The sequence below is a fragment of the Eurosta solidaginis genome, chromosome 3, assembly GCF_040869045.1.
Source record: "Eurosta solidaginis isolate ZX-2024a chromosome 3, ASM4086904v1, whole genome shotgun sequence".
Taxonomy (NCBI): domain Eukaryota; kingdom Metazoa; phylum Arthropoda; class Insecta; order Diptera; family Tephritidae; genus Eurosta; species Eurosta solidaginis.
The window spans coordinates 283793477-283804035 of NC_090321.1; the positions used below are offsets into that span (position 1 = coordinate 283793477).

Here is a 10559-nt window from a genome sequence, read left to right on the forward strand (position 1 = left end):
CACGCATTGATCGATTTTTTTGCAAAACCGCTTAAAGGCAATTACGGAACCATCTTTCTGATATCAATCAAATAGTAAGCGAGAAATGAAAGGTTGTATAAATATATATGTAGGTATATAATGAGTGATTAATTAGTAATTGAAAATGCTGACGTTTTTTTATAATTTGTACTCGCAGTTTCGTGGCAAAGTCAACCTTTAGTATCTTTAAGGCCGCGGCACAATGACATTTTTCATATAGATGCGTTTAACATAAGCTTATGCATTCCAATAACATCGCCACAATCAACCAAGATGTTGCGTTCGGAGGTTAGGTTAGGTTGAACTGACCGGTACATGGGGACCTCACATAGACTGATTGAGTCCGTAGTGTTACCAGAAGTTTGTTTTTAACGAGCAATCAAAACCCAGGACCTATGTTATAAAATAACTCCGTCCTCTTGGCAAATACTAGAAGCTTCCTAGGACTTAAGCCACTTGCTGCTTCTAGATCTGACAGCTGTATCACTCCTAATAGCTGGAGTCTTAGCCTGCAAAGTGCAGGGCACGAGCACAGAACGTGCTCGATCGTTTCCTCTTCCAACCCGCACTTCCTACATCTGCTATCACTGACCAAGCCTAATTTAAAGGCATGTGATGCCAGAAGGCAGTGTCCAGTCAGAATACCCGTCATGAGTCTACTATACTCATGCGTTCGTAAATATGAAGGAACTTCAGACTTGGCAAATGAAGTTTATTTCGCCTGGCCCATTCACATACAAAATTTCGCGAAGCACTGTTTTAAACATTCTCCCTATACAACAAAAATACTTGCTAACATATTTTGTGTCGTATTCGATTGTTATATTGCAGTATTTAATTGCGAAAAATGTAAGAAAATTTACCAACCAGTGGGAAAAATAATTTCACTTGCAAAGTTTGCCAACACCATTAGCCAAAGTAAATGTCAAATTCTTCTTCTTATGATTTGCTTGCAACAAAATTTGGAAGTTGGCTACTTTTCAATATCAAATGGCGCCAGTGTCGCTCAGTCTACCGTTCTCCATGAAAATACATGCAATCTACTCATAATGCATAAGATTGAGTAGAACGCATCTATATGAAACTGCTTATGTGTCGGGATTTTACCCAGTTAATACTTGGCATCTTTACCCAGAATATATACCCTGTCTGTGAGCACTTATATAAGTCAATATTTTATTAATCAGCCCTATTCTGCATTTCGACTTGGATTGGAATTTTTTCGATTTGGCAATTTTGGTATTCTGTGTTCCAATCTCTTTCGATCCAACTTCGAATCGTTCGATTTTTTGTATTCTGCATTTCGATCGTAGTTCCGTTTTTCTAAGTTGCAAATTTGTTGGCGGAAAGATATTTTCTTTTTATTTTTTTATTAATTTATAACAGAATTTTAACAAAAATGTAAGTAAAACTTGTTAAGAAACGCAGAAGGCTTGATGATGGTTGTTTTTTATATGTTTCCAGGTCAAAAACAACATGTCGATGTCGAAGTCCTTGGACGTATTTGCCCCGCAAAAGTATCTAACACATACTTTAAAGCATCCTTGTTAAGTCGAACGTTTTTTTTGAACCTAAATAAGAAAATAAGTCATTAAACTTTACCAATTTTAAGTTCAATTTCTTACAATTCGTCACTCATCTCAAATGTATTACACAAATCTCGCAATATTTGCCTTTCCATTCTCGCCTGGCAATTTTCGTATGCGTTGCTTTCCAACTCCATAAATAATACCGCGGCTATTGATTCCATTATAATAGACAGCTATAATTTGTGTCTGTTCGTTGGGTCCAGTTATATGCCAAAGCAAGCTGCCGGCGTAGAGGAAGGTGAAGCGAAAACGTAAACAATCCTTGCGGAAAGAATAAATAAACCTTTATAAAGTATTTTAGGCCAGTGCAATGAAATTAGCATCCTTAAAATTCAGAAAATGTCAACTATATTCGTGCAGGAATCCGTTTTAACAAAACTTGGTGGCCACGGCAGGGAATTGGCCAAAAGAACGACAAAACACACTTACAATTATGAAAGCACTTCACTCAAAAAAATATAACACTGCGGCAATATATTCTATTGCTTTTTTTTGTACAAAATGGCGTGGATAATAAAATATAAACGTTTTTCAGTGTTTTTTACAAATTTTCTTTAATTTATTTTGTTCCAATGTTCACACATTCCGTACTAACAGCTGATTTCGAAAAATCATTTGCTCTTCCTCTTCTCTTTACGATTCCGTCGTAATGCAGAATACCAAACTTCGATTGAAGCGGAGCGTAGAACGGGAACGTAATCGAAATGCAGAATAGGGGTGAATAATCTTAACATGGTTTAAGTATTCACATTTTAAAACAGACGTCGGCAAAATGGAAATGCAGATGTGTTAAAGCCTTCCGCGATTTACAACCAGATTGACTGAATTTTGTGTGTGTTAGTGCAGTCGGGTGGCTTCGTGACACACGTATTTGTTGTCGGCTACACGTTGATGAAAATCAAAAATGTTTGATTTTTTCATTTGACGCTAGCTTATTTGATAGTCGCGGGGTGTGATTGACAAAACGCAGTGTTGCATTTAGTTTGTGTCGACATTCAAAATGAACAAGTGCGCGGAAGAACAGCAATTCATATTAAAATTTCTTGAAAATTATCAATGTTTACCAGCTTTGTGGAATGTAAAGCTTTTATTATTATTTGATAAAATTTTTATTAATTTTTTTATTATTTAATAAAACTGCTGTAGTCGCAAGTAAAAAAAGTCATCATCCGATGACGACATATTCACGTCCGAACGCTACGGTTTCTCAATGCAAATGTTGATTGGTGGCTTTTTATTTGATAGCCGCGGGGCAAGCGTCAAATACCCGACACGCACACATATAAAAATTCAGTCAATCTGGTTGTAAATCGCTGAAGGCTTTTAGTGAGAGCGCGATGATAGCGCACATCACTTGATGCATCGTTTTGCGTAATTCATTCGCTTATTGGAAAGCATCAAGGCAAGATCGTTTGTTATTATTTTTTTAATGCGCACAATGGCAAGCAAAAGGTTTATACAATAAAATACATTGTATTTGCGCAAAAGGGTTGGTCAAAATAAAATATTTTTCGCTTGTGCGGATTGAAAAAAACTAACAAACGATATTTGCTTGTTGCTTGTTAACAACATTCGTCAACATTGCTTGCGAGCGACGCACACAATCGATGTTGCTGCGCCAAATGCTCAGCGACTACTAAACTAAAGAGAATAAATATACGCGTGAATTGAGTATGCACAATTGAGCCACTATTTGCCCACGTCTGTTTTAAAACAACACAACTTTTTTTATTTCGTTTAAAATTTGTTCTTTAATTTTGTTGCGTTTAGCAGTGATGTTTGCTAACTCATGTTTTCGTGAAAACAAAAAAAAGTAAGTTAACAGGGTGTTTGAGCTAACAGATTGGAAAATTAACAGCCTAGATACAACGAATCTGTGATTGCCCTTATCATGTCTGCGATGTTATCTGTGAAGCAGTGCATGTTTTATTGTAAGTCACTTATCATCACCATCTCCAGTTAACGCTAACTGACACTTTTTTTGACAGATCTCCGAACGATTTCTGTCAATTAAAGTGCTAGTTAGCGTTAATCGAGTCAATTTTACTTTTTGTTGTGTGAAAATTTCTCGAACAATCTCGGGTCAAACGAACACACCCTTAGCCACTGGTTTGGTTGCATATTGGTAGAAGTTTGGTCATAATTCTTTTTTGATCGTTTTCTAGAAAAACTATATTTGTTTAATTCATCGATATGGAGTGTTGTCAACCTCTATTCTATTTGATGGTTTTTATTCTCTGTAGGCGGTTTTGCAAAAACATCGATGAAATACAATATTTTGTTGTAATTTTACCAACCGATGAATAGCTCATTATGTTATTATAATGTTGTGTTGTTGTTTAGCTGTTTTCAATTAATTTTTATAGACTTAGAGTAAGATAAATTAAATGCTTCAAAAGGGAAGTACTGTTCTCTTAAATATTAATATAAAAAATCAACATTTGTTTGCCATCCTACTTATTTCGTATATACTGTCTCCAAACAGAAACATGTCGTTTTTTCATGAGAATCAAGAAATTTATTGTATTTTGCGACATTCGCCAAAGAAATTTCGATAAAACTAACAAGATCTAATTTGAAAGTAGATACATGTGTACACATGATAAAAAATATTACAAGGTAAAAGCGGTGAGAAGCAAATGACGTTTAAAATTTTTTTTTAATTCTCTTTGTTCTCACATTTTTATTTTGATTCTGTTTTCATAACAAAAAATAATAAGCAGACATATTTTTTTTTTTTTTATTCTATTCAATTAAATGTCTTTTACTTAAAAGTTCTTTAGTATCTTTTGGAGTTGCGTATTATATTTACACATGGCGACTCTTTGTAAGCATGAACCAATAAACAGATCGCGCATTAAAAAATTAGAGCAAAAAAATCAGTTGGCTGGGAAATAAAAGTTCTTGGCGTGACGTCACGCTTTTGACAACAGTTTTTATTGCTGACTCAGTGTTCAGACTTTATTCCAATCGGAGTATTTTGCTCCGTTCTTACCTCCTACTACATTTTTTATCTTAAAGCTTTATTTGGGTCGAGTTGAAAACTAAATAGTATTACTATCTAATATCTTTTGGTTGAAGTTTTCATTATATGTGACCCGGCCTATGAAAATGTGGCTTATGACTAAAAAAAGAAATTGCGAGAAACAGCTGTTAAAGATAACCAATGCATTTCTTCAGTTTCGTAGTAGTTTTCTTTTTTTCGAGTCATAAGCCACCTTTTCAAAGGCCGAGTCACATATACATCCGTGTGAAAAGCTGATTGTTTACATGTGACTATTGGATGAAATGAAGTGAATTCATTGTTCGTGTCTTAAGACATGTTTTTTCACATTTTGCTTACAGTTTTTTTTTTCGTACGGAATGAGAATTGAAGAAGTAAAATGTAAGCAAAAAATGTGTCCGAATGTAATCTGAAAATCCTGCCAAAATTCAACATACAGCACTTCTTGAAGTTTTATATAAAAAAAAGTACGTTGAGTCAGTAAGGGCAGCGATAACAGTCGCCAATTGTGAGCACCAAGCGAGGTCAAATCTTCCTCGAAATGTCTCTCCCAACTCAGTGAAGGTCTTTTCTTTCCTCTGTTTAAAAATCGCGGTAACTTTCTTTCTTGGCCGGAGCGTATTCGTCCATCCGCATAACATGACCTAGCTGGCGAAGCTTTCTGTTTTTATTCGCTGCACTATCGTTATATCTGCGAAAAGCTTATCATTATACCTCCTTCGGTACTCGCCGTCGACATCACGAATAGGACTATAAATCTTTCTGAGAACTTTTCTCTCGAATACTCCAAGATCCATCTCATCTTCTGTAGACACCTTCCATGATTCCGAGCCATATATCAGGACAGTTATGGTGAGTGGCTTGTAGAACGAGAATTTTGTTCGTCGAGACAGGACTTTACTTTTCAATTGCTTAAAGAAGTTCTTGTTGGCAAGAGTTATTCTCCGTCTGATTTCTAGGCTAACATTGTTTTTGCTTTTAATGCTGCTTCCCAAATAGACGAAATCCTTCACAGTCCCAAATTTTATATCAGTCAATAGTGACGTGGCTACAAAGGCCACGATAACAGCAAGTACTTCGTCTTGTCAACATTTTCTACAAGCCCCACTTTTTTTGCTTCTGTATCTTATACCAACTCTTCGCCTCCACGTTTGAGCAGCCCGGCGGGTATCCCGTCATTACTTGGCACCTTGTGATTTCTTAGCCGTGATATTGCCATTCTCACTTCGCCAAAGTTGGATGCTGTGTTTTTCATCATCGGCAATCGGGGTATCGGCTTCGTCTTCCCTCACACTCTGTACGTCAGGTCACCATTATCATTCCTACAGAAATCTGCCCGGTCTTTTAACGTTCTGCCATTAAAAGAGCATGAAATATGAATGATAAACCGAAAATAATAATATTTTTTTGCGATAAATATCCGGGGAGATAGAGCCCACTTTTCTTCCAGAATGTGGTGTGCTAATGGGAGCATTATGTGGTCATCCTACACGTTTTAGGCCGACTCCATGTGCATCTGATAAGGCAGATAACTTTTTTGCCGAGAAAGATTACATGGAAAAACAATCGAAGGGATTGCCAAGACACCAAATCAATTTGTTGTTGGTTGTTCGCCCACTTTCAAAAAGGAAAAAAAAAAATATACTCCGAAAGTTTTATTTTTACTCCGCCGCAGTCGTTTACTCAGGTATCAGTTTTAAATACTCCGAACACTGGTAGCGAAATATGAGAGAAATGTAATAAATCGAAAAACTTCAAAAGCGCTACGTCATGAAACTTTTTTTTTAAATTCGATTACAAATACAACAATTCCGGAATGCGGGATCTTGGCTCATTTTTTTATGCTTTCTAAGCAACAATTTGGCATTTTAGTTCAATACTTGTGTTCAAAATCAACAACAAGTTCTTCAATAAAAAACACAAGAAACTCGTTGCCCGTCCGCTTTCCTCGTCAACCCCTCTTCTAAAATAACGAGTTCTAGCAACAAAAATATTTGTGTGTAAGCAGCGACTTTGTGATCTAAGCAAGTTTTCGGGTACTATATACATACATACATATATACATTTTTAATTCAAAAAATGGATTACGTTTTCTAAATCTTCCAAAACTTATTGAAATAGATACATGATTTTAGAGAGCAATAAATTGTAGCAGATTTGTTTATTATACTAATTTTTTATGGCAAGAACAAGGACATCGTCTCCTTGGGAAACAAAATTTCTAGCCAAAAAATCCCATGGAAAACTCCTTTTGCTAACAATTTCTAATTTGAACTGGGGAGGCTATTGAGGTCTAGCCCAGAACATCCCGTGCCGTGTAATCATCCCTTACACGTGACACACTGGCAAAAGTGTGACCGTCCTAAAAATATTCTTTTCCGGCAACAAACCCTGACTTCCAGTAATTATAATGACTTCCACTAGGCTCCACAGGAGAGGAGAAAGGATCCCACCCTGAGCTCATTCTTATGCGGTCCTTGATTTTAATAAGGGTAAGAGAATGAATACACATATTTACGCAAACAAAGCTATCCCTCAAACATGCTCACTGCGCTCATAATTTAAGAATCCGAAACGAGTCCTAAATAAGTGGGCAATGTAGGAATCAGAGAAGCGTCGAAACGCGTAGGAGGGTAAAAGAAAATTAAATTTTTACCTTTAATTTAACGGCATAAAAGTTCCTAAATTCCCAAGCAAGCAAAAATTATCAATGATCAACTATTTATATTCGTCAAAGCGAGTTTGGAACAAATTTTGAAAGTTTGTTACGCCAATTTTTCGTTTTAATACAAAATAAATTACATTTGTATATTATTGTTACCCTTGGCATTCTTTTTTTGTATAAGCATCGACGTTTTTCCACTCATGGACGCTTCTCGACATTTTTAATGTGACCACAAAGCTGCCACGCTCTGTCCAGGTGTGGCGAACTATATATGACCCGAATAAGCGATGACGATGCCTAATAAAGAGGCCATATAGGTGTCAGATAATCAGAGTTTATTAGAGTTAAAATTGACGTCGGAGAGTTCCAGTAGAGTATAATAGGAGCTGTTTAAACGCCTTTTAAGACTTATGTCGGACTCTTATTTAGGCTCATACGTTAATAGGCTCATATAGGACGACCATTGCAAGAAGGAAATACATTGGTTTCGGCCTCCCAAATTAGCACATATCGACTGTAAACGTCCAATTTAGATATTTTTCCGACTCTTTTTTGACTTAAAATGTTTACTGGGTAAACTTAAATTTTTGCAACGGATGCATTATTGGCTAAATATTTTTGAAAAAAACGCTGGATTACAGATTAAAACTGATTCAACCGATAGCGTAACAGATAACTAACCACCAATATAGGACAAATTGGGTACATTTTGAATTGAATTTGTATGTTTGTTTCCCATATTTTCCAAAAGATTATTTTTACCCTTCTTTTGGTTAAATATTTGGGTATTTACCCATTTTTACCATATATAACCAATTTTCCGGGTATTTAACCCTTTCTCATCTCTAGCTATACGTTATAAACTATGGCCAGCAGGGGTTTGTGTCTGCGCTTTTCGGTACAACATGTTCTGTAGTTATTTAACAACTGCCGCTAGATGGGTCTCCTAAACGTTATCTAAGCTGGGATAAGCTTTTTTTACGCACAAACGTAAAACACGGCTATTATTCTTCTAAGATTATAGCCAAGAGATATTTTTTTTTAATTTACTCCAAATTAGGTAAAGTTAATACCTTCAGTTTTTTCATAGTTGTTTTTAAAACAATTTTCTCAAAATTGTACTCGTAATTACCATTAAAAACTAGGAAACTCCTCCCCCAACCATTTTCAGTAAAATGACCATCTATGTATGTATGTATGTTACTTAAAATACAAGTCACTGAATAAAACCGCTGCTGCTGCACCATTTTGTAATTTTGATATGAAATATATTAAAATAAAAAATAAAACAGAGTGTACTCATATTATTTGCATTTTCCCTCCTATTTTAGTAATTTTCTTTTTTGGACTATGCTTTATGTTAAAAACAAATAATTTGAATGCTTTGCAAAAATAATGTTAAACGGTAATTTTGAGTTAATATATCAAAATAAGAAATTAATAAAAGATGATAATGAATTGAGAAAAATGTATTTTTACTTTTGCAATCATTTACGTGTAGTATGTACAACAATCCGTGGATGGTGTACCGCGGTGTCGAGGGAAAATGGAATGGCCCTTGGTGTGTTTTGAAGGAAAAAGGAGGAAAAGCCCAAAGGCTAGTTCATGTTACGCGAATGAAACAATACGATCCGGCTGAGAATGTATTCTTGGTAGTAGTGCAGTTTACGGTACCCACCCTAAAGTTGGGCCAAGATTTTCGAGTGAGGTATCAAAAGACGAGTATTAATCTCGAGAACAATAATCCGAAGGCGGAAAAGAAAAATTTTATCAATTATTTCTTCAAGCTGGCTCTAGGTCAATAAATTAAACAAGTTGTTGTTGTTTTTGTTCCAATATATTTCGATCTCCAACGGAGATCGTCATCGGTATCAAAAGACGAGTATTAATCTCGAGAACAATAATCCGAAGGCGGAAAAGAAAAATTTTATCAATTATTTCTTCAAGCTGGCTCTAGGTCAATAAATTAAACAAGTTGTTGTTGTTTTTGTTCCAATATATTTCGATCTCCAACGGAGATCGTCATCGGGTCCCCTCTACTTGGAACTAGGGGGCGGGGTCCCCGATGACGATCTCCGTTGGAGATCGAAATATATTGGAAAAAAAACAACAACAACTTGTTTAATTTATTGACCTAGAGCCAGCTTGAAGAAATAATTGTTAAATTTAAAGGTCGCCAAAAATCAAAATTTGTGAAAAATTTTATCTCTGTCCGGAGATATTGGCAGTTGAAGTTGGCGATTTTAATGTGGTTGTTGTGTTGTACCCACAAAAAAAAATTGTGCATGGCGTAGCCCAGGGTTATTTTTTATAAGAGCGGCCGGAGGCCGCCAACGCAGAAAGGTGTTCTGCGCAAAAATACTATGGATCCCACCCCCGGTTTCGGAGAGACCCGCGGGTCTTTTTTCGGTTTTTCGTTAATATCTTTTGAACGGGTAAAAAAGTAAACTTCCGCTTTCGGATTCTTGATCTAGATGTGAATACGCGTCTTTTGATACCTCACTCGAATTTTCGAAATTTCGGTGGGTACCGTAAACTGCACTATTACCGTATTCTTATCGGCACCCGTATTTAGGAGACTTGTACTGAGTTGTGGGAAACGGGGGTGATAATATATACTAAAATTTCTCATTATAATTTCCCCTTTGTGAATATGAACTGTTGTTGTTGTTGTATTATACGATAAGGACACAATTGATGACAATTTGTGATCGGTCACACCTATTGGATGGGGCGAAGCACTGCTACAACAACAACAACACTCCCCGAAGGCTTTGGGGAGTGTTATCGATGTTGATGGTCCTTTGCCGGATATAGACCCGGTACGTTCCGGTAAAAAAGCACCGTTAAGGTACTAGCCCGACCATCTCGGGAACGATTTATATGATCACATTAAACCTTCTAGGCCATACCGCCCTCCCCACCCCCTAGTTCCAAGTAGAGGTGTACGCTTTTATGAAATTCCTGATATAATGAACACGCACTATTCATATATTTGAATTCAATTATATTTGTTCAATATCAATTCAAAAAACAATATAAAAATTTTCACATCAAAAATAACATGAAATACGTATAAAAACTTGAAACTCGATTTTTAAAGAAAAATTAAAGTTTTTAACAATAACAAGTATTTCATAACAACGTGTAGTAAATCCCTACACTACTCCCCTCTTCCAAATTGTTCCATATTTAACAAATTAAATGTAACTCTTTTTGTTTTATCCAAACAACTATATTTACTCGCATCCAAATATGCAGGTTTAATTCTGTCTATAGA

The 10559-nt window shown here is 35.9% G+C and overlaps 1 long non-coding RNA gene across 1 annotated transcript; it reads right to left on the bottom strand.

Annotated features, from left to right (window-relative positions):
* Positions 1-1372: 1372 nt before the first annotated feature.
* Positions 1373-2781, bottom strand: LOC137245712 (uncharacterized). The gene is made up of 2 exons (XR_010951389.1): positions 1647-2781; positions 1373-1592 (listed from the first exon to the last, which is right to left on the bottom strand). It is a non-coding gene; the product is annotated as an uncharacterized lncRNA (long non-coding RNA).
* Between the last annotated feature and the right edge of the window lie 7778 nt (positions 2782-10559).